This window comes from Amblyomma mixtum, chromosome 10, assembly GCF_055824585.1.
Source record: "Amblyomma mixtum isolate Tamu chromosome 10, ASM5582458v1, whole genome shotgun sequence".
NCBI lineage: Eukaryota > Metazoa > Arthropoda > Arachnida > Ixodida > Ixodidae > Amblyomma > Amblyomma mixtum.
The window spans coordinates 104,004,838-104,029,300 of NC_143021.1; the positions used below are offsets into that span (position 1 = coordinate 104,004,838).

At 47.1% G+C, this 24,463-nt stretch overlaps 1 pseudogene; it reads right to left on the bottom strand.

Moving 5' to 3' along the window:
* Positions 1–4,499: 4,499 nt before the first annotated feature.
* The window catches only part of LOC149326594 (uncharacterized), a 33,832-nt pseudogene continuing 13,868 nt past the window's right edge, over positions 4,500–24,463 (bottom strand).

The window sequence follows — 24,463 nt, forward strand, 5'->3', positions numbered from 1 at the left end:
AGCAGCTATGCAGCTGTCAACCACTGAGGCCAATCTTCCTGCCTTTACTCTTATTTATTTATTATACTTCTGCCTCTTAGAGTTTCACTCTAAAATGTTTGGTTTGGTTAATGGCGGTGTGGTGTAGCGTACCAAAGCAACTCAAGCTATGTGGACGCCGTAGTAAAGGGCTTCGGAAATTTCGATCACCTGAGGTTCTTCAACGTGCACTGACATCGCACACTTCAAGGGCCTCTAGAATTTTACCTCCATCCAAATTCGACCATTGCGGCCGGGATCGAATCCGCGTCTATCAGGTCGGCAGCCGAAATTGAAAACGGAAGTGTTGGTTCAATTAAATTCAAAACTTTATTTGCAACAACTCGTTGGGGGTCATGAGGCAAAAAAGCTGCCATTAGCAGCTTGAGGGTGCCTGATTCCCGTACAAGGCAGCAGCATATAGCCAATAGAAAATTCTGAACACATGTGCAGTTCCACTTTCACACAAATTGACTGATCAAAACACATTCGAAACACATCAAAACACAGCAAGAAAGCATACAGTAGGAAAATTTGAAAGGCAATGAAAATACAGTGAATACCATTAACTGCACAAAAACTGTGATGAGAAAAAATTTCACGCGTCTGCTTTGTATTACATGCGCTTAAGTCGAAATTTTCAGAGAGGAATTTGTTAAGCAAGCATAGCATGTTGTGCGTCAGCGTGGTATCAGCCACGTCTCAGATCCACGGGTGCGACAATCGCTTTTCTTTTTCTGCAACTGCGAAAGGAATCTTATGAGGCTATTCAACTTTTCATCGGAAAATATAAGTACAGTAGACGGAACTCGTAAATTTTTTCGACGCTTATTATGTTATATCGTGTGAACAATAGTGCAGAAGAATGTAAATAGGACACATTTGCAATGCAACGAAGTGCTTTCTTTTCAGGAAGGAGCAGTGTTCGAATATTTGTTTGCGTGGTTGTGGCCCAAACCAGTGTGCAGTAATTTATGTGAGAAGAAAGCAGTGCATGATAAATCTGAAGTTTTGCTCTTGCTCTATCTGGAAAAAAAATTACGGCACCATATTAGTGCGCCGTCTGACGTAGATAGTGTCTTTAATAACGATTGAATGTGATGATTCCATGACATGTCAGCAGCAAAGGTCACGCCAAGAATTTTATGTTTCTTAGCAATTTCTATGGGTGCATCTCCAAGAACCAACCTTTCTTCCATCTGTGCTTGCTTCCATCTAGCCCTGATTAATATGGCCTTAGATTTATTGCTATTTATTTTTAAACAGTCCTTACTTGACCAATCGCAAACTATTGCAAGCTCTTTATTGGCTTCTGTTAATAGTTCGCCTACATTTTTACCAGTGAAAAAGATGCTCGTGTCATCTGCGTAGAGCGCGTATATTGCGTTGCTTTCCTTTTGCACGATATCTTTGACCTAGGTATTGAAATGAAAGGGCCCTAAAATACTTCTTTGTGGCACGTCGGAAGTTAGTAATCTGTGTGACGAGCTACATTCAGCGATAGAAACGCGCTGCTGACGATTCAAAAGAAAAGATTTAAGTAAAGCGAAACCAACTCCTCGGATACCATAACTAAACAGTTTCTCTAGCAATATTTCATGGTAAAGGCGATCAAATGCTTTGCGGTAGTCAATGAAAATTCCGAGGGTAAGTCTGCTTTCATCAATATTGGAAATTATTCATTCCTTCTGAGTTAATAATGTTGTTTGCGTTGACTTTCCTTTGCGAAAGCCATGTTTAACGAATAGGCTGTTCATGTGCAAAAGAATAATCTTCTCTACACCCTTAGAAAATACAGGAAGCACTGAGACTGGTATATAGTTGTTAACATCAATTTTATCGCCCCCCTTAAAAAGAACTGAAACTTTTGCGATTTTCATCCTCTCCTGGAAACAACCAGCTGTAAGAGCCAGATTGAATATGTATGCTAGATGCGGCGCAATAATATCGATAACATATTTCACTCCTTTATCTGAAAGCCATCAATATCGCTAGCACTGGTGTTTTTCAAGTTTATGAATGTGCGATAGATTTCTGTTTCATCAGTTGGGTAAAGAAATAATGTCTCCTTAAACTCCTATTGAAGCAAAGCGCTAGTCGAGTTGTCGACTGCTGGCTTTGGTACATTAACAAAGTGGTCATTGAAATACTCGGCTAGAGGAATTCTGAATAATTTTTTTACCACCTATTTTCAATTCAGAAGTGTTTTCTCGTGTTATTTGTCTATTTATGGCTTCGTTGAATATTTTCCAAACTTTGTCCGGACGCTCTTTTCTTGCAGTTTTGAAAAGGTGGTTGTAGTAGTACTTTGCTCTTCGCAATTCTGCGTTTAGTTTTGTTCCGATACTTCTTAAATATGTCAAGTTTATCTAGGTCTTTTGTCCTGAGGAAGGCTTGAAAAAGGTTTTTTTTCAGTTATCATTTTTATGTGTTCTGGTCCCAGCCAAGGTTTCCTTATTGTTTCCTTAAGTTTAACATTCTGACATGGAAACGACAACTCATACAGCCGAGGGAATATTGACAAAAACTCACTGTAGGCGTCACTGCTGGAGACCTTGTAAAAAACGGATGACCAGTCCGCATTGATTATTCGTTTGCGAAACGTTTGATGGTTCTCATTTGACAAGCATCTGTACTTAATCCTGTTTGAGCACTGTTTTTGCCGGCTATATTGGTAGAATAACTGATATATATATATATATATATATATATTGGACAATGGTCACTGATGTAAGTACTGATTGTACTAGCCGCTAGAACAGGTGTGTCTGTATTAATACAAAAAGACCGAGAAGTGTCTGACTTGTCGACGTTGACGAGTTGGCGTCGTTATGACGTTGTGAAACCCAGAAGCAAGAAACTTGTTTCCTAATTCACGAAAATGTTGACTATCAATCTGCATGTAATATTCGTATCACCGCCAAGTAGCAACCGCAAGTGGTGAATCGAGGCATGTTCAAACATTTCTTCTAGAAAATTAATGAACTCGTTGCTATTTCCAGAATGAGGACGGTAGATGACAAGAAACATCTCAAGGCCGCATGTCACACACAGGGATTTGTAATCAGTTGTGGCACGTGTGATTTCCTTGAACACCTCTGTTGATATGCACCGTTTAACATGTAGTACAACGCCCCCTCCACGCATGCCTGTTCTGTTGAGTTTGTAATGGGCGTAGTCATCTATGATAAGTACAGGGCTGCTATTTTGATACCAGGTTTCCGAGAACATTATGACGTCAAGTTTGAAATGGAGGTTACTTAAGAACACAGCGACCTGGTCTTCTTTACAAGTGAGAGCGTGCATAAATATGAATAGGAGAGATGCTATTCTGCTTTTGACCACAGTGAAGAGTAATGTCGCAGGGTAAGGCGTATTTTTTATACATGAACAGGGGGGTAAAAACTTAGAGCAAAAGAAAAAGAAAAAAATTACCGACGATTACGTTACTTCCTAATGCGAAATTTGAGCAAATAAGCTGTTTCACCTTTTCGATAGTGAGTCAACCCCAGCTGCAGAGTTGGTTTCAGGGACAACGCCGCCGATGCCGACACAAACAATATGATACCCTCGCTTCCGCAGCGCTAAGAACCAGGTCTAGCCGTGGGAAGGTGGTCGCGTATTCGTCGACGTGCCGGGGCCTACGTGAAATAACCGGCGCGTCGGCAACTGAAGAGCACCCTATCCGCCACACAAGAACAGGGGGGGGGGGGGGGGGGACCCTTTCCTCTTCTTTCTGCATGGCGGCGACGCTGTTCTATGCAGTCACGTTATCTTGACTCTCTAGCGGCGTCAGCGGCATCCAGCGGTATCAGTCGGTCGCTGCTAGCGCTGGGGGGATGAAAGGGGGGCGGAGCTGGCTACGAGGCCGACGACAACGCCGACGACGACGCGAAACCCAGGAACGGACGCCAAAGAGCTGCGCTCTAAAAAAACGCTAGGTCAATCTTACATAGATCCCTATCAGGAGCAATCCGTATGGCATCGCTCCCCTCTTCTTTTCGCGCATAGAAATTGCCGTTCCGCACCCACAGAAACCGCAATCCGCGTTCAGTCTTTTTTTTGTGCTAGCTAGGTGCAAGAGGTGTTTCAGTGCAGGACGCTCGTGCTAATTTAGGAAGATCCGCGCTTCATTTTGGGTCTCACTTTGGATTCCGAGCTGGCTGTGCTTGATTACAGTTCGGCGTGCCCTTGCAAGAAATGCATCTCTCTTTTGTTTGCCTTTGAACTGCAGCAGTACATTGCTCTTTCCCTCGTCTCGAGTTGGTACACGGTGACACACCTCGATGTCGGCAGTGCTTACAGGCTCGCCTATAATGTCACCTATCGAAATCACTACGTCAAGAACATCCTCATCCTGTTTCTTTTGGATGCCTTCGTTTTCTACGTTGGTCCTAGGAGAGTACTGCTCACACTGAACCATTCTGCTTTCAAGTGGTTTGAGAGCGGCGTCACTTTCCTGGCATTTAGAGTGTAAACTTTCATTTTCCTTCCCTTACAGCAACCGTTTCTGTCCGCGCCACAGCCAGTTGCTTCTTCATGCTCTCAAACTCGTTGCTCATGAATTGCACGCTGTCTTTCACCGTCTTCATCTCTGCACGAAGCTCGCGCAGGTCGGAACAATTGTCCCGGTCTGAGGCCTGCGATGGGTTAGGCATTGCCACTTGCTATGAGGAGACGCACAAGCCGTACAAAGAAAAAGATCAATATCCTCAATAGCACTGCAGAAGAAACGCAAGCTTGGCAACAGCAACAGCAAAGATTTAAAAAAATCTAAGCAACGAGCCACGGGATAGCTTCGCACCAGCCTGAAGTGCAAAATGCGCTCGATAAGTCGAAGTGCCGGATTAGCTGCAGCTGCTTCCGAGTAGTCCGTCCGTCACGAGCAGTCATTTTATGAAGCTAGTCCCCGGGAAGTCGACGAAGATGCTTCCGACAGCTTCCGGTAGAGTCAGCGCCACTGGAAAGCTCCCGCAGCCAAGTGGGTCACGAGGATGCTAGCTGGGTATGACCACTACTCGCAATCCTGCAGTGCAAAATGCGCTCGATAACTCGAAGTGCCGGCGTCCGTGATCAATCGGAGTCCGTGAGAACAGGTTTCAGAAAAGCGTCTCGCTCTGCCAGCTTCGAACTTAATTTTTCTCCCGCTTTTTAATAGTGCCAGCATGACGAGAACCATCTTCTATGGGCAATTTTAGTCTGGAAGTGTCCTACCAATGCACCTTTGCCATTCAGCGCGCATTTAGAAAATTGTGAAAAACAGGTCGCGAAATTCTTTTTCGTGTGAAAATTAGCGCACAATATAAATAACATTAATTTTCAACCAAGAAAGTCCTTGAGGTGATTTCTTTAGTAACGATGAAGCAAACGCGGATATGTGAAGGGCTGGAAATGAGGTGGTCTTGGAATTAAAGTTACAAGGCCAGAGTGATTTTTAACGCGAGATCATTGCTTGGCTCGTTGTGCTAAAACTCCGCGGTCGCTAGAAAGCACAGGCAGAAACGCGGCACGTGAATGAGGGCATCACCCTACCTGGTGCAATACGCCACCACAAGGCAGGGGTGCACCGTGAAAGCCAAGTCGACTTTCGCGATGGGAGAAATCAAGTTTTGAGGCACCCCTCGTTCTCCCTTCAGTGCCTACACAGTGTGTGTATGCAATATATATATATATATATATATTGTAGTGAATTGTAATGAACGCGCCTGAACCTCGATGAACGCGCCGCATGTTGCCCCGATGGCCGACGAAGGGCCGGCGCGCGGCTCCAGGTCTATGGCTGTCTAGACGGACTGATTCTGCTGCCATCCGGTAAGCTATTTTGTAAACTGTATCGCCGAGTTCACTAGTATACGAACCCCGTTTCAATATATATATATATATATATATATATATATATATTGTCACGTTGTAGTGACGGCAGTCCAGCGGTCAGGAAGACACCAGCAAGACTTGGAAACGAAGCTCTTTATTTGGGCTGACTTGAGCCCGCAAAGCAACAGAATCACTCGGCGGCGGCGTAAGCAACAAACGTGCTCGTCAGTCGTCGAACTAAGAATGCCCGCTGCTCGCGGCATCGTTCAATTTAAAGCCGGCAAGGAAACTTCGAGATAACAGGTCGAGATCATCTAGAGTAATCTGGAAACACGTAGATGCAGCTCTTCGTGGTGGCTGGGATCAACTGAGATTAGTCCGGTCGCTTCTCGCGTCACGAACAAAAATAATAACACCCCTTTCCCGCGGCCTTGCGCGAACGAACGGACACTACATTGATACGTGGCATTACCCCCCTCCCTAAGAAGCGTCGCCTCGACGCTTTAAAATGAAAATGAACACCGAGAATGCAAACTTCGAGTCCATTAGCGTTCATAATTAGGTTTAAGGGTAGCGGTAAAAGCTTCAAGTCTGGCCGTGTCGTCGTCGGTGTCGTTGTAGTTGACGTCGTAGTTGTCGTCGTAGTTGAGGCACGGTCTTGTGTTTTCGTCGATGGAGGATCTTAGTGCTTGAGGTCAGAAGCAACCTCACCTCCAGAGGCTGATTTATGCAGTTTAACCTTCGGGGGCTGGGGGAGCGTCCACGCACTGCGTAGCCTCGTCTAGGACATACAAAACGCAGTGACGATGGCGACGGGGAACGTGATAGTCGGCCCGACGATGAGTATTCTTCCCGACGCAAAAACTCCTCGATTTCGGCTGGTTGCTGGCCGGGTCGGGGTCGTGGGGCGTCGTAAAAGAACCCTCGGATGCCCATTCTCCTGTATGGGCAGTACCGGAGAATGTGACCGGCTTCTCCGCAGTGGAAGCATAGTGGACGGCGCTGGTCGAATGTTCACCACTCGTCGCATTTCCGCGGCCGTGTGCGACGCTCGTAGGACGGGCGAGTTGGGGCGAGAGGGCGGCGCTCCAGCGCAGCTGGCTAAGGGCGATATGGGCTTGGGTCCCGTCGTAAAGGTACAGGACGGCGCACTGCTGCGGCGTAAGTCATGACTGGAGGCTTTAGAGGCTGCGTGGTAGACTGGAGTAAGGTCCTCCGGTGAATAACTCAAAGGGCTAGGGTCATGACTTCCAGGGGATGTCCGGTACCTGGAAGGCTACCCAGCACCTCCACCAGATGTCACGTTGTAGTGAGGGCTGTCCAGTGGTCAGGAAGACACCAGCAAGACTTCGAAACAAAGCTGTTTATTTGGGCTGACTTGCGCTCGCAAAAGAACTGAATCACTCGGCGGCGGCGTAGAAAGAGAAATTTATTTTCATCTATGAAAACAATAAAATGCGAAACAAAACTTCTGAACTCAATGGTTTGAACATTCGAGCGCATGCGCAGTGCCGCAGCACTGAGCATTTCAGTATGGCAGTAATGAGGCCGACACTCGATCGCCGCGCAGGACGATCAAGTATGTCGACCACTTGCCGAAAAACTCAGCCTCGCTCATTGCCAGTGCGTCCACGCATGCTTGCTCAAAGAGGCGCGTGCGGAGGCGCTGCAAAATCGGAAACATCGCTCTTTGCGGACGGCCATTTAAGGAAGCCACTCCGCGCTGCCGCCACATGACGAACATGCCGACACATAAGAGCATATTTGCAAACAGTTCGCGTGAACTAGTGCGCGCTTCCAGGCGGGTTACAAACAGCCGTGACACTAGTATCGAAAAGGTGCGCGCCAAGAGACCGCATTGCGGGCATCGGGCGGAGGGCGCCACGCCCCACGCCGCAAGGTGGTCTCTTGTGGGCAGGAGCCGCCAGCCTCGAAACCACCCGAAGTCCCTGATATCTGCAGGAAGTGCAGGTGAGGTCAGTTGGCGCCAGCGCGCCCGTCTCGTTTTCTGGAGTTGTTCGCGGGTGAGCTCTGCTACCGTTAGTACCTCACACACCCTGGAGGGCGGGGTTTCATCAACATCCAGATCGGGCACGCTGGCAGACAACGACGCCAGTGTGCGACGCACGTTAACAAAATGCCGGTGGCTGCTCGGCTGTAGGGCCAACCATGTGTTCTGAAAAAAAACACGTTACCCGCTGTACCCAGGAAGTACGCGAGGAGCGTTCTCCCGGGATAGTTTGGGTTGCGCACAAGATCGCGTACACCTCTCAAGGCAAGCATATTACACATGGTGCGGATACAACGTACACTGAACCCACCCATGTACGACGGAAGGCAAATGAACAACCGTGACACAAGCTCCGTTTTGCCTGCCCAAACGAAAGAAGAACAGGCCGTGGTTAGCCTGCGTGCAAACGTGCGCGATGGGGTTGCGACGCGGGCGACCAAAAACCATGCGGCTAGGACTGTGGACTTCACAATATACTGCGCTCTGCCATTGAAAGGCGGAAAGTTGACGCCACCGAGAGGCGTTTCTCAGCGTTCGTGCGGAGGTTAGTCCAGGTTTCGCGGGCTACTTCTCCGCTGGCTAAGAATACTTCTCCCAGGACTTTCACTCCCTGCACCCACTCCAGCTCGCCCGCAAGGTTCGGTGTGAAGGTGCCAAACCTTAGTGCCTTGTTTTTTCTCCTGTTCAATAGGGCCCCGGATATCTGGCTATACTCGTGAAAAAGCCGCGAAAAAGAGGCGTCGCTATCCTCGTCCCTGAGAAAAAGCGACACGTCGTCAGCGTAGGCCGAAACTTTGATTTGGCCCTGACCAGGCAGAGGGAAGCCGCGTATGGATGAGCTGTCGTCAACGCGCCGGATGAGTGGATCCAGGCATAACACGAAGAACGTTGGGGAGAGAGGGCATCCTTGCCTTATGCCCCGGGTGACTGAGAAGGGAGCGCTCTGGTGGCCTTTTAGGGAGAGGCGAGCGTTCAGGTCAGCGTAGAGTAAGCGCAGCCTGTTGACAATTTGCGGTGGGAATCCGAAGCCTTCGAGGACTCCGAACAGATACGAGTGTTCCACCCGATCGAATGTTTTCGCCTGATCGAGCGAAACAAAGCACCCGGTGAAGCTCGTCCTGCTGGCAAAAGTGAATAGGTCCCTTGTGAGTGCCAATGCAGCAAACACTGAGCGGTCAGGGACGCTGCTGGTTTGAGCCCGGTGAATTCGGTGAGGCAGAATCGTCCGCATTCTTCTGTTGTGTAAAGATGCGACGATTTTGTAGTCTGCGTTTAAGAGGCTTATGGGCCGCCATGCTTGCGGGTTGGAGGGGTCACCGCCTGCTTTCGGAATGAGTATGATGCGAGATTCGCGGAAAGAGTTTGGACGTAACCCATCCGCGTTACTAATAAGAAGCTATGGGTGATGTGTGTGTGACCTATGCGTAAACGACATAAAATTACTTCGATAAAACGCTCTTTATGGCGGCATGATTTCCATTCTTTTAAAATGGGCTTTATGGTATGCAGCTTGTTGTGTCCTTCATTTTCCCAAGAAGTTTGCCACTTGGTTCTTAGTCTGCTATGCACTAACTTCATGTAATCCCTAGGAGGCAAATTCACATGTTTTATTTCCATGGTTCTGGTTTGTGCAGCACACATGTCGGCTCTCTCATTGTCCCTAATGCCAATGTGACTGGGAACCCAGCAGGATTTTATAACATGTTTTTGTGTTGTGACCTTTACTATATTGTGTATGATGCTTCCAATCAGTGGCTCCGTGGCATTTTTGGAGTTTAATGCTGTAAGGACGCTCAGTGAATCTGTATAAATGATGCTGTTTTGATGTTTTCATTTGTTATTTTCTGTAGCGCAACACTGATAGCATACCACTCCGCGGTGAAAACTGTAGCACATGAGGGCAGTCGTACTGCATTTTCATTTTTTTCTTGTATTACTGCGCTTCCTACATGAGCATGAGTTTTTGACCCATCAGTATAAAAGGCAGTATAATTTCTGTATTTTTGTTGTAGTGCTAGATATTCTTGTATTATATGGTCGTGTGGTGTACAGGTTTTCCTGAGGCGTGTTAGTGTGACGTCATACACTGTGGGGAGAGTGTACCACGGTGGTAGCGCTTCGTGTCTTGGGGCAATATTTTTGATTTCGTTTAGTATGTTCAGAGTTTGACATTTTTCTTCGAAGCGCAAGAGCAACGGCTTAATCGCATGAGGCTTGTTGTTGAAGAGTATTCGGGATGGGCATTTCGTGACAATTGGGTAACAGAGATGTTTGGGCTGAGAAAGGATTTTGATGACGTATGTACAAGTTAGTGCAGTTCTTCGATCTTCTAAGGAATGTTCATTAGTTTCCACATACAGACTTGCTATTGGTGAAGTTCTGTAAGCACCGGAAGACAACCTTAAACCAAGATTGTGGACAGGATCCAGTCGTTTTATGTAGGACGGTCTTGCTGAGCCGTATACTATGGACCCATAGTCTAACTTGGAGCGAACCAGAGAACGATATATATGTAACAGGGAAGCTCTATCAGACCCCCAGCGTTTTCTTGATAGTATTTTCAGCACATTGAGGGAATGGGAAGCTTTTTTCTTTAAGCTGTTTATATGTGGCAGGAAAGTGAGCTTTTTATCGAAAGGTATCCCTAGGAATTTATGCTCTTGTTTGACAGGTAGTGGGGTTTGGTTTAAATATAGTGTGAGGTCGGCCTGTAGGCCTCGTCTCAAAGAGAACAGAACCGCTACTGTTTTCTGAAGGGAAAATCTAAATCTGTTTCTATCTGCCCAGGTAGCCAGTTTATTTATTGTTATTTGTATTTGCCGCTCACAGGTAGGTATGCTGGAAGACGTGCACGCTATTTGGAAGTCGTCTCCGTAAACTGTACATTATGGATTTTGGGATTACTTTTCCTATGGAGTCCATTTTGATGACAAATAAGGTCGCGCCGAGGATGCCTCCTTGGGGCACACCAGTTTCTTGGATAAAAGTCCTGGAGAATGTTGCGCCTAGGCGGACTCTGAACGTTCGATTGGTCAGGAAGTCGCTCAAACAGCTCAGCATCCTGCCGCGGATATTCAGGTCCGCTAGGTCACGGAGGGTACCGAACCTCCACGTGGTATCGTAAGCCTTCTCCAGGTCGAAGAACACCCCGATACAGTGTTGGTTGTGGATGAACGCTTCCCGGACTGTGTTCTCAGAGCGTACAAGGTGATCGGTTGTGGAACATGTCTTTTTAAAACCGCACTGGTGTATATCTAAATGTTGCTGGGACTGAAGTACGAAGGTTAGTCTGATGTTTAGAATGCTTTCGAATGATTTTGCTATACAGCTAGTGAGTGCTATTGGCCTGTAACTGGTGGGACTAGTTTGTGGTTTCCCTGGTTTTAGGAAGGGTACTATGATTGCTTCTTTCCATGCTTGGGGGATTTCTCCACTCATCCATATTTTATTGAAAAATTTTAGGAGAGCCTCTATGGCAGTCTCAGAGAGGTGAGCAAGCATGGCATAATGTATATTGTCTGGGCCTGGTGCTGTCATTTTACCGGATGTTAGTACTGTGTTTAGTTCCTGCATTGTAATAAGCTGATTGTAGTCTTCATGTATGCATGTTCCAAAGGGCCGTTTTTGTCTTTCTACTATTGTTTTTTGCTTTTGAAATGTGTGTGTGTAGTTGGATGAGCTTGAAACTGCGGAAAAATGCTCTCCCAATATCTTGGCCTGCTCTTCTAATGTTGTTTGAGTACCGGGTGTTGTTAGCATTGGAAATGTGAATGGAGTAAAATTTCCTGTGAATTTCCGCACCTGCTTCCACATTTTCTTTGATGATATTGAGCTGTTTATGGAGGATATGTACTGTTGCCATGATGCCCTTTCTGCGTTGCGTCTAATGTATCGTACTTTGGCTCTAGCCCTTTTGAAGATGAGCAAGTTTCCTGCGGGGATAATTGGTTTGTTCATAGAAGGCTGAGAAGGATGAGATTAAGAAGTTTGCGGGGATACAGTGGCGGCAACTAGCAAAGGACAGGGTTAATTGGAGAGACATGGGAGAGGCCTTAGCCCTGCAGTGGGTGCAGTCAGGCTGATGATGATGATGATGAAGTTTCCTGCAGTGGGATATCTGCGAAGGTTGCCCCAAGCCTTGTTTTGCTGCTTTTTAGCCAACGAGCATTCACTTGACCACCAAACTTTATGTGCTTTTCTTGCAATTTCAGACGTTTGTGGGATGGCTTCTATTGCTGCAGATATTAAGCATGTGACAAATTTTTCATTTAGTTCTTCTATATTAAGGGTTTCGGCATATTCTTTTTCTAGTGTGGCCTTCGTTCTGAAAAGTGCCCAATCGGCGAGGTTAATTTTCCATCACTGTGGCTTCGTAGGAAGGATGACTGTAGCTGATGTTAGTTTTAAAACCGTAGGTAAGTGATCAATTCCCCGGGGGTCATCTAAAACATCCCAAATAAAATCATTAAAAACAGATGGTGATGCAAATGCTAAATCGAGGCAGGTCATTTTTCCAGAGCTGGGGCAGCAGTACTTAGCTTTTCCCGTATTCATTAAACATATGTTATTCGAAAGAATAAAATCCTCGATGAGCTGACCCCTGGAATCAGTATGCTCACTTCACCAGAATGAGGGGTGTGCGTTAAAATCCCCTATTATTACATATGGCTCTGGCAACTGTTCCAGAAGTTCTTCTAGGTCATGCATGGCTATTGTGTTGTGTGGTGGTATGTACACAAAGCATATTGTTATTGTTTTATGGCTAAGGATGTTTACTGCGACCGCTTCTAAGTTCGTCTTTAATGATACCTCTCTTGAAGGGACATCACTTTGCGTAATGATAGCGACGCCTCCTGAGAGTCGGCTAGCTTGTACTCGGTTTTTCTGGAACATGTTATGTTTTTTTAAGATGTTTGTGTGCTGTGGCCCAAGGTTCGTTTCTTGCAGGCACACAGCTGTAGGTGCCATTGTTTTGAGCATATCGGTTATGTCTGTGTAGTTTGTGTAGACCTCTACAGTTCCATTGTATTAGATACGCCATTGTGATCAGTTGGGGATTGGGGAAAGTTACTTATTCTCAGGAGCAGTGATTCGTGGTTTCCCTTTTTTCTCTAGGGAGTCTTGCCGCCGCTGCAGCGGTGGCGAACCAGGAGTTGTATCCATCGCCACTTTCGTGGCGCCGGATTTCCGCGGATAATCCGCGGATGCGTGTGTTTTAGACGTCAGCGGACTTTCGCTGACATCCATCTCCTCCACGTTGGACGTGGAGGATGCTTCTTGTTTGCGATGGCCCGTGGCCTTCGCATTCGTTTTTTTTTTTTTTTTTTTTTTTGCTGGCACCGCTGAACCAGGCCCTGCTCCAGCGGCAGAGTCTCTTGGGCCAGCAGTTGCCTTCTTAGAGGGGTGGGGCGACAGGTCTAGTTCAGCAGAGCTTTTCTGGGTGTCTGTCGCCGAGAATGCCGCTGCTGAAAGTGGGGCCTGAGGGCCTCCGGCGAGGATCGCGTGGTCTTCCCGCGAAATTTTCAGCCCTGTGGACTGTGTCACCGACTTCTGTGGTGGGGACTTGGTTGTCGACCCCAGGTCCTTCGGATCAACCTGTGTGCCGACAGAAACCGAAGGCGGCGGCGGTCCCCGCGTCACCGCTTCGGAGTATGTCCCTTTCTGTTGGAAAGAGACGCGTTTTTTTGCCTCAAGGTAGGACAGGTTTTCTGTGGTCTTCAAAGTTATGATTTGTTTTTCTGTTTTCCAGACTGGGCACGACATGGAGTACGCGCCATGTGCGCCATTGCAGTTGATGCATTTTGGTGTACGTTCGCATTTTTCCTCTGTATGTGCGTCTTCTGCGCATGTGACACAAGTGGGTTTACCTCGGCAAGCCAACATGCTGTGTCCAAAGCGCTGGCACTTGAAACATTGTCTCGGATTCGGTATGTATGGGCGGACTTTAAATGGAGGTATGCGGCGTGGATGGAATCAGGCAGAGTTTGCTATTGAAAGTTAGAACAATGTGTTTTGTCTTGATTTCAGCATTGTTTCTCCGGATGGTTATTCGTCGGGCTGCCATTACTCCTTGTTCAGCTATTTCTTCTTCCATTTCAGCATCGGTACTCTGCAGGAGTTCATGTTCGGATATGACGCCCTTTGAGTGGTTCAGGGTCCGGTGCGGGGTTACCTGCACACTCATTTGACCAAGAATTTGTAAAGACATCAATTTGGTGCTCTGTTCTTTTGTGTCTATTTCTACAAAGAGATCTCCGGTTCGCTGCTTTTTTGCTTTGTAGTTTCTGCCTACACAGTTCTTTAGAGTGTTGGCGATCACAAATGCAGACAAGTTTGCTACAGGTTCATCTGTTTGAGTGAACCATGAAAAACTTTGGAAACGTTTCTGGTTTCTGTGGCATCAATTTTTTCGCATCGGTGCGACCCCTTTTTGGGGGCCGATCAGATTTCATTCGCAAATTTTTCCATACGGCATGTACTGGCTAAGGGTTCCTCATACTCTGTCGCCTCTGATTCACCCTTATACACAGAGGAAGGTCCCGGGACTCCCCGCCTGGTAGACAAATAAGGAGCGCATCGGCCGAGGACTGACCACTTCCTCGACCGCCACCGTTCATGGTTTCTTCCCTCCACCTTTCAACCTATCGCCACGGTACGGATGACAGCTTCGGTATGGGGGCTAAGGGTCCGTGGTGGCGCCAAGCACCAACACCTCGTTACACAAGGTGCCCTTGCGGGTGACTGACAAGGGGTGGTGATCGGAAATCACCGGCGTGCCTGCAGGGAACGCGAGAACCTCGCAGCAAACGACAAAAGAAGCGAGCTCTGGTGGAAAATAGAATATGTCTATGCGACTGGCTGACTGCTCTCTCCCACGTCGCTCCAAAGACATCCCATGAAGCTGCAGCCACGCGTCCGACAAGCGGAACTGAGTGACGAGATCGCGGAGCGCGGGGGCACCGGAATAACGGCGACCGTGACCCTGTCCGCGGACGTCACGGTCGATGTTGAGAACACAATTGAGGTCACCGTCGATGAAAGTGGGGTATGGATCAAGGAGGAATGAGTCGAGGCGCTCAAAAAAATCGGAACTACTAGTCTGCCGTGCTGGCGCGTATACTACCAACGCACGTACCCGCCGCTGGTTTAGTGTTAAGTCGACCGCAAGAGTGCGGCCGTCCAGCCCGAAAGTGCAATGAGCACCCGCGCGCAGGCAGGGGTTTACAAAAACGACACCACCACCGCAGATATGCGAATCAGTCAACGAAAAATAAGCAAAAACAGAAAACCGGGTGGTGAAATTCAGCACATCAAGGGAAGTACGAAAATTGCATTCCTGTAAAAACAGGATGTCGACGCCCCTAGCCCTGGCAAAGTGCATCACCTCTCTGTGTCTGTCTACGGATTGAAATCCCCCAACATTCAGGGAGAGGAGATGCACAACCGCCATGACTTGCCAAGAGCACCGACGGCATAAGATACAACCTAAAGAGCGCTACCATGGGCGGCGCTTGACGCGCGCGGCGCTTTTTTGCTACAACTTTCGTTAACAGTCCCTTCGGATTCCGATGATTGAGGGTGGGCACGTTTGTAGTCGGGTCTTGAAAAGTCCATATTTTGGGGGTCGTCGGCACTTGTGGCCTCGCTCACCGGTTGCTACGTGGTCTTGGCGACGCTCGCAGCTGAAGCCGATGCCGACGCCACGGTCGCCGATGGGAGGGTGTGGCTGGCTGGTGACGGGAAGCGCGCGTCATCCATATCTCGAGGAGTCGTCGGCCCTGACACCTGCCCGCACGTCAAGTCGCCTCTCAGGCGAAGCGGCGTGCCTTTGTCCGGTACCTCCTCTAGGTTGCCCGACGTCACGCTCGACTTGTCGCTGCTGCTCACGGTGTCGTAGGTGTCTGTGCCGGGAAGCGGCGCCAAGGGCTCGGCGAAAACTACAGCGAACGGCTCCACCTCTTTTGAAGGTGACCCCTCGTGGTGCTGCTCCTTCCCGGGCACCTCTGTCGCGGGGGCGGATTCGGACTCCCTCGGGCGGCTGGTCGTTGGGTCCTCGTCGGCAACCGACGTCCGGACGGCTGGTGTGCTCCGTGTTTCTGCGGCCACGTTGTCCTTACTCGGGTCGTTCCTCGAGACGCGGGCGCCGAATAAGACCGTGGCCGCAGGCAGTCCGCTGTGGCGTGGCTTCCACCCCAGCGCCTGCAAGCCGCTCCGCATCCGGCCGTGTCGTGGCCGAACACCTCGCAGCGAGCGCACCGCGGCGTTCGAGACGCCGCGCCGATGTGGCCGTCCTGCCCACAGCGGGAACACACCTTCCGGACGTCTTGGTAGTCAAACATGACGCGGTGGCCCTGGACGGTCAGGAAGTTCGGCACCGCCTGCTTCATCTCAATCCGGATCACGCGCGTCCCGTTGCCGATGTGACGACGGCCCTTGAGGACGGTGTGGGTGATGTCCAGCACCTTGCCTTAAGAGCTCAGTGCAGCCGCCAGCGCCGCATCTCCCACGTACAGCGGCACACGAAAAGCCGTCACGTGGACCACGGTGGGACCCACGCAGGCTACCGGGACGGAAGTGCCGTTCACGTTGAAGGCGCCTTCCACTAGCATCTCCTCCGCCGCCGCAGCCGAGGCCAAGGCGACGCAGAACTTCATGCATCCATGGTGCTGGTGGCTCTCTAGCCCTTTCGGGCCGACAACCGACTCGATGCCGTCGACGATGTCGTCAGCTGCCGCGTCGGAAGTAACTGTGAACTGGAAACAGTGCGCCTTTGGGGCGGCGCACGGAACACCGCAGGGGCAGCAGGTCCAGGGCCTCCCATGACGTCACGGGTGGCCGGCTGGGCTGCTGCTTGCACGAACTTCACGCAGTTTGCCCGAGCACCGGCAAAGGGACGGCGCCTGGGCTGGGAGGCTGGTTGCGGTACCTCCGAATCGCAACGGTACCTCCGAATCGCAGTGGATCCGGGGCCCGCCTGCACTTGTCGTTGAAACTTCTCAGGAAGCCAGCGCCGAAAAAACTTCGCTGGGTCTGGACGAGCTCGGGCGTAGCAAATAGCGTGCTGGGCGGTCGTCGAACTACGAATGCCCGCTGCTTGCGGCATTTTTCAATTTTTAAAACCGGCAAGGAAACTTCGAGATAACAGGCCGAGATCTATAGAGTTATCTGGAAACACGTAGATGCAGCTCTTCATGGCTGTGATCAATCGAGATTAGTCCGGTCGCTTCTGGCGTAACAAACAAAAATGATAACACCCCTTTCCTGCAGCCTTGAGCGAACGAACGGACACTACCATGATACGTGGCAATGTATACATTATATACCAGGTGTCCCAGCTAAATGTAACCGAGCTTTTAAAAAACACGGGGTGTCCTATCCGTCTGAAACCAAATTAGGGTTGTTTAGAGTCGCGTTACCTAGTCTGCAGTATTTTTTCGTTCCTCAAGGTTGACTAATTAGTTAAGCTTGATTAGCTAACTTTTTAATTATTGACTTGAGGAACAAAGTGTGAATGGAAAAGTTGTAGATCGCTTTGAGAAACAGCTTGCTGATACCTTTGCAGCAATATAATATTTACGTAAAGTAGCTTTTTTTCCGACCTTTAACCATAACCCGCATATAAGAAAAAGCTTCCACATGACAACTGTGCCACTTCAACATTCCAAGACGCGCCTTAAAGAATAAAATCCATTTTTTCTGAAGTCCTCTCCTCAATGAGACTTTGGGTGCACATTGGGGCAGAGAAGTGAGTGAGCAGCTGGTCACTTGACAACTTTCTTTTAAGGCCAATAAATGAAACTACGTAAATCGTAACTTGACGGAAACAGCACTACTAGCGGTTTTTCTAAAGCTTTTTCGTTGACACTTTCTTCCTGAAGTCAATAATTAAAATGTTAGGTAATTAAGCTTAAATAACTAATTAACTTTGAAGACCGAAAAAAATACTCAAGACTAGGCCACTCGACTATGAACAACCCTCAGTTGGTTTCACTGGACTAGAACACTTCGCCTTTTTTAAAAGTTTGGTTACATTTAGCTGGGACACCCGGTATATATAATGTGATAATGCGGTACCAGGAGGCGAGGCAAGCAATGAAACTAGGTCAGGAGTGCTACGAATTTGCTGATATTTATTTCCGACTGATGCCAAGAGCACGGATTACATCACAAACGCTACAAGAGAGGAAGCAACAATTCTTCATGGAACAAGCATTCATCTCGGTGCGGTTGGTGCGCAGCCAGCGTTTAGGACACATAGTCGAAAAGGAACCGCCCTATGGCTCGGTGCGCTTCTATTGAAGGTATGGAATTGTAAACAAACGTTGTGGTTCACTGAAAGCCGTCTTATGCCGTAGCCGAGCTGTCGATGAGCGGCGTCTTGCTCCGAGAAGAGCCTAATATACGTCGATGTAGAGAGTCGAATGGATGTATTCAAACTATAAAGATACGTAAAGGATATCTCGCTGCTGTCTGCAAGGGAGATCGTCAGCGACGACTTGAGCGTGTCCTATATGAACGAGGAGAGACCGACGTTTATTTATTTATTTGTTTCAGTGCCCTCAGGGCCCGAGGGCATTACAGAGGGGAGTGGGATACGATAGACAAAATGAGAAATGAACAGCAGTCACTAGTGACACAGAATGTGAAGAAAATATGGCTCGCGGAAATGAGTAGGTTACAGCAAATACAAACAAAATAAGTCATTAACACGAAATTATGAGCAAAGAATAAAAGTAAAGTATACCACGCGAAAAAATAAACACAAGGAGCATTTTTTTAAATAGGCAGGAAAAACTGGTGCACATATTCTGTCATGCCCTTAAACAGCAGAATTTGTGAAGAAAAAAATATAAAGACCAGGTTTGTTTCAGCCACTACATGAGCTGAAAAGGATAAACAAATGGCAGTGCGCAAGAATTCCATACACTATGTTACCATCAGGTTTGTTAAATCTGATTTAAACACAGAATGGGAATATATTTCGACGACCGATATGGGAAGGTGATTCCATTGTGCAGATGTGCTGGGGATGAATCCGTTGTAAAAGTGGCTTGTTTGGCATGAAAGAATACCAACTTTATGACGATGATCAATTCGAGCTGAAACGTAGCAAGGTGGCGTTAAAAATTTGGTCTTAAGGATGGGGTTATCAAAGTAAATCTTATGAAAAACACAAAGCCGGGATATATTTCTACTTTGCGACCGCAGTGGGAGTGATAAGGTTGATTTCATGGCACTGACACTAGAGTTACGAAGATAATTCGAGAGAATGAAACGGGCCGCATGGTTCTGTATAGATTCGAGTTCGTATATTAATGTCTCTTGATAGGGGTCCCAGATGGATGCAGCATATTCCAGTTTGGTACGAACCATCGACTTGTAAAGGAGAAGTTTTACGGAGCTAAAAGAAATAATAAAGTTACGGCTTATGCAGCCCAGCATGCGGTTAGCGTTGTTGCTAACATGATCTATGTGTACTTCTAAGAAATATTATGGGAAATGAAGACACCTAAATATTTATAAAAAGGCACAGGCTCAAGGCTGCAATTATTAAGATGATGTGAAGGTAGTGTGGTGTTACGACGAGAAACTCGCATGTACTTGCACTTTTTTATGTTTAGTTCCATGTTCCATTTGTCGGTTCGTTCAAGAGATTGAGAAATAGCTACATCAGAGTCACTGTTAATTTCGCGGTATATCCCGCAGTCACCAGCAAAAATATTTAATGTTGAACATAGGTGTTCAGGTAAGTCGTTAATATATATATAAGAAAATGCAGAGGCCCTATAACAGAACCTTGTGGCACTCCAGATCTAACTGGAGAAGTGATGAAAGAAGCATTATTAGCGGTGACAAATTGTGAACGATTATTGAGAAACGAATGCAGCCACCTAAGAACGTTAGGGTCGAGGTTTAGTTTACTGAGTTTAAGAAAAAACAGTTGATGAGAGACCTTGTCAAATGCCTTTGAAAAATCGAGGAATATGCAGTCGACAACAGAGCCCCTGTCGAGAATTGAATTTAGATCATGCGTGAAGGTTAAAAGCTGTGTTTCACAAGAAAACAACTTCCGAAATCCATGTTGACTGTCAGTAAAAAAGGTATTAGGATCAAGGAATGATGCAAGGTGAGAATAAATAACAAGCTCCACAATTTTACACGGAATGCTGGTAAGTGAGATGGGTCGATAATTATGCGGGGAATGTTGATCACCAGACTTATGCAAGGGAATCACCTTCCCGACCTTCCTGTCATCAGGTATGCAGGCTGTTTCGAGAGATTGCTGAAAAAATTCAGGGGGCACTTTGACTGTCTAAAGTGGGTAGAGGCGGAAGCGTTTTCCGCACCACCTTCGCTGTTTCTTTGGCACTGGTGGCGTCACATATAATTGAGTACTAATTACTAAGTGATGACAAATCACTAATTAATGGTTAATTACTGATTAATGCCTGAATACTAATTAACTTTTTAAGCTTAATGAGGCTTAATGACGCTTAAGCTTCGCCTTTAGGAGTGGAACGCGACAGCGCGTTATAGCGCTACCACGGAGTCCACGGAACGCCACCACCCGTTCGGCGCGATGCCTTGCCCTTTGAACGCAACGATTTTTGTGGAAAGGAAACGGCGCAGTAATTCTCTGTCATCTCGGTGGACACCTGAACCGCACCGTAGAGGAAGGGAGGAAGTGGGAGTGAAAGAAGATACATAAAGAGGAGCCGTAATGAAGAAAATGAAAATTGTATTTGAGGAAAGGAAATTACGCAGTAACTGTCTCACAAAATTCAGGGGGGCACTTTTTTGACCTAAAGTGTGGTCACTGATGTGTGGTTAAGATGTTAAGCTTCGCCCGTAAGAGTGGAACGCGACAGCGTCTTGCAACGCTGCCAAGGAGTCCATAGAACGCCATCGCCCATTCGGTTCTACGCCTTGCTCGTCGGTAAATTGGTTTTTGAGGAAAGGAAATGTATCTCTCTCATTTGTCGGTCGACACCTAAACCTCACCGGAAGGAAATGGAGGAGGATGAGAGTGAGTGAAGACACCGTATTCACTAGACGCGCCTTTGTTCATTCCAGACCATCGAGCTGGCTGGCGGTGTGGATAGCATGCTCGTCTCTCACGCCGAAGACCGGGGTTCGATTCCTGAGCTCCACCAATTTCTTAATCGGTTTTATTTATTTATATGGCCTGACTAGTAAAGCTAATTATGCTAATTGTGTAATTAAGCAATTAACTAAGCTCAGTCCCACTTACTTGGAGCATCACTATACGATCCCTTCAATTGGTTGCATGGTTACTAGCCAAAGTACAATTGGCCCCGTTTGAAATTCGCGCACTGTGACGTCACGACCATTTCCACCAATTGAAAAGCGTGACATTTTCTGTCGACAACTGCTGCTTACAACGATGAGACATTAAAGGCTTCCGCCTTAATATGTGAGAAAGTATTATTGCGCTGTACACTTTGGCTTTAATCAAGAACTTAGAACTAATGTTATCAACGCCATATGATGAAGAAATCTCTTGTTTTTCGATTATTTTTTCCACTCCAGCGGGATCAAAGACAATAGATTCCATCGGTAAAAAGTCAGCACTGGTATAAGCAGGGGTTACAGAACACAGATTTTCTGAAAAAGCTGAAGCGAATACACAGTTTAGGACATTTGCACACTCATTAGGTTGCATAAGCTCGTCACTGGAGTATTTAAATCTGATGGATGAATTGTCTTTTTTGTTAACTATGCTCCAAAATTGCCTAGGGTTATTTATCAAATGGGAATGTAATGTGTCATTAAAGAAATAAATATTTGGCATCCATGAGTGCACTTCTATATTCAAGGGCCGCGGCCTGATAAGCAGTGGAAAGTTTTTAAGAACCGGTTAGTTTTGCAGAGCAGAACATGCGTTTCTTTTTTAATACAGAGCCGTTTGAACGACTTAGTGAACCATGGTGATTGACGGTTAGAGGTGATGACTAAGCGTGGAACATATTTTTCATTGAGCGCCGCAACTTTTCTTTAAACAGGCTGCAGTTAGCATTCACGCAGCGATCATGAGAGCTTAGAAAGTAATAATCTAGGAAAAGAGACAGTTCATGGTTAATAGCATTAAAATCAGCCGTTTTGTAATCATGGAAGTATTTATTGTGGTTCCGTTGATGGGGAACTGCGCAGGTCAAAGAAAAATGAAGGAGTAGATGATCACTGAACCCTGGCAAGTGTGATATGGGCTGGAAAAGATCAGGCGATGGGGTAAGTACCAGATTGAGGATTTTAGACGCAGTAGGTGAAATTCGAGTTTTTGTATTATAAGCTGTGATTAGTTAAAATCCCTGCACAATGTCAAGAACATGTCGCATTCATTTGAAAAAAGATCACTATAAAGACTTACATTGGACCACACTATATTGGGTAAATTAAAATCGCCCAGTAAAATAAAGGGACTGCTCGGATAACGGACTGCAATCATATGAATGACATCATAAAGATCGTTGACAAAGGTTGGCGAGATAGACGGCGGACGATAGCAAACGCCCACAATCAATTTCCTTGAGCATATGCGAATTTCGACCAGGACAAGTTCAACGAGCTTACAAAATGGATCGCAAAAGACATAACAGTACCAGTAACAGCTACAAGCACGCCTCCGCCACATCTAGAACCCCTGTCGCACCAATAAATATTATATCTCTTTTTACAGGTAAGCAGTTCAAAGCTATTTATATTCGCCGATAGCCAGGTTTCAGTCAGACATACCATGTCAGCATCGCAAGCATCAATAACAGAACAAAGATCATTGTGCTTGGGTATTATGCTACGAATATTTGTGAACAAAAAAGAAAGTGGGGTAATGGCCGGAGACTTAGTTCCACTGCCCCTCTCGCAGTGGTAATCGATAACAGGTTCGGTCGGTGGCGCGGAGGCGCTGTGGGTATCATTCGTAGAATCCTGAGAACGGTCGGTTGGCAACGGGAAGGCGCTTGCGATTTCACGAACGGAGTCATCAGAGTGATTTTAGGAGTAGCATTTATTTTTTTATTTAAAGCTTATTGAAGCGACGCTTGAAAGTTAGCAGCTGGGATTTGCGAAATTAGGCCAATTTTTTTCTAGCATGACGAGTGGCGAATGAATAATTCTCGCTAAGCGTAATTTTTTCATCCTTTAGCATGGAACTATTAAAAAGTATTTTCCGCTTTTTCTTGAAAGATGAAAATTTGGCAATAATTGGTCTACATTTTTCCAATGCGAACCCACCGAGCTTGTGTGCTCTATCAAACTTTCAGACGGAATTGCCAAGCAGGATGAAAGAACATTGCCTAGCTTTTCTTCTTACTGAGCCCAAGACTCTGATTGCGTGTCAAGTACGCCATAGAGTAAAAGGTTATCGCGTCGCTGCGTGTCTTCAAGCCTAGACAGGCGTGCGGGCAGTTAAGCGTTTTCACTTGAAAGTTGGTCAACTAACTGCTGAAAAGGATGTACTTCCTTCTCATCTACTTCAATGATAACAGTTTTGCACTCAACGTCCGTGAAATTTTGTTCATTTCGATCAAATTTTCTTCTAATTTCAGCTGGGACTTCTTAGAATCATCAACGGAATTTAAAAATGCCTTTTGGTCCAGTTGCATTTTCGCAGTTCGCGTGTTCACAGTTTCTAGCATTGCAAACATATCTTCCAACTGTTTAGACTGGACGCCAGGAAGAGAGTCCTATACCTGGTGCCTCGTGTTAGGCCCAGGGTTGAGCTGGACGTCCCCGGACAACGCTGGAAATTGGTTTGCAATATCAAAGCATTCACTGAACACAAAAAGCAAAACTCCCGGGCGTGGGAACAGCAACAGCCACACGTCATTTGATTTCTTAGCGTACAGGGAAGTAACAGAACTAACCTGCACGAAGAAGCAGAGGGGATTAGCTGGCCGCATCCTGGTGCTGTTCTCACGCCCACTAAGGGCGCCGGGGGTCCGCCAGCTCCTCATATAGGCAGCAAATGATGTCGCTGTTGATCCGGATCTTTCCTGTAATGGAGGGACGGCGATGAAAATGTGTCGGTCTTGCGGGCATGCGGAATCACACTTGTCGAAGTGGCAGGGCAGCTTGGTGACGTCACGGGTAGGTGACGATAGCGGCGCGGCGCTGAACACAGCCCATGCCGTAACCTGGACGAAGGAGCAGAGCGGATTAGTGGCCGGTGTTGTTCTTGCGCCACTTTCAGGTCTTCAAGCTTCTTTGTTGTTGCTTATGTACCAACATCGTTATGGGTGAGGTCTGCGTGCAGCTTCCGGTCACCGAGGGTGCATCGTGCCTTTTTCTTCCATTGTTCTCTCGGGGCATAAGTGGCGTGACCTTCGCGGCTAGTTGCACTTCATTCTGCATCATTACCCCACTACGTTTGCTTTTCCTTCTATAGGCATTTGTAACATCCACACTGAAATGTTGGTACGAGAGAGCCACTAGATTACCCTCCTTCTCGTTTTTTCATGTTGCGCGCGCCCTCCAAGTAAGAAAGCCCGAACGCTGAAAACGGGCAAAAACTGCTCCTTTGAAGCATCATTTGTATAAGCATATTAAATGCCGGCTCTCGACTTCATGCTTTATTTTTTGTGGTTTCTGTGATTGATTTCT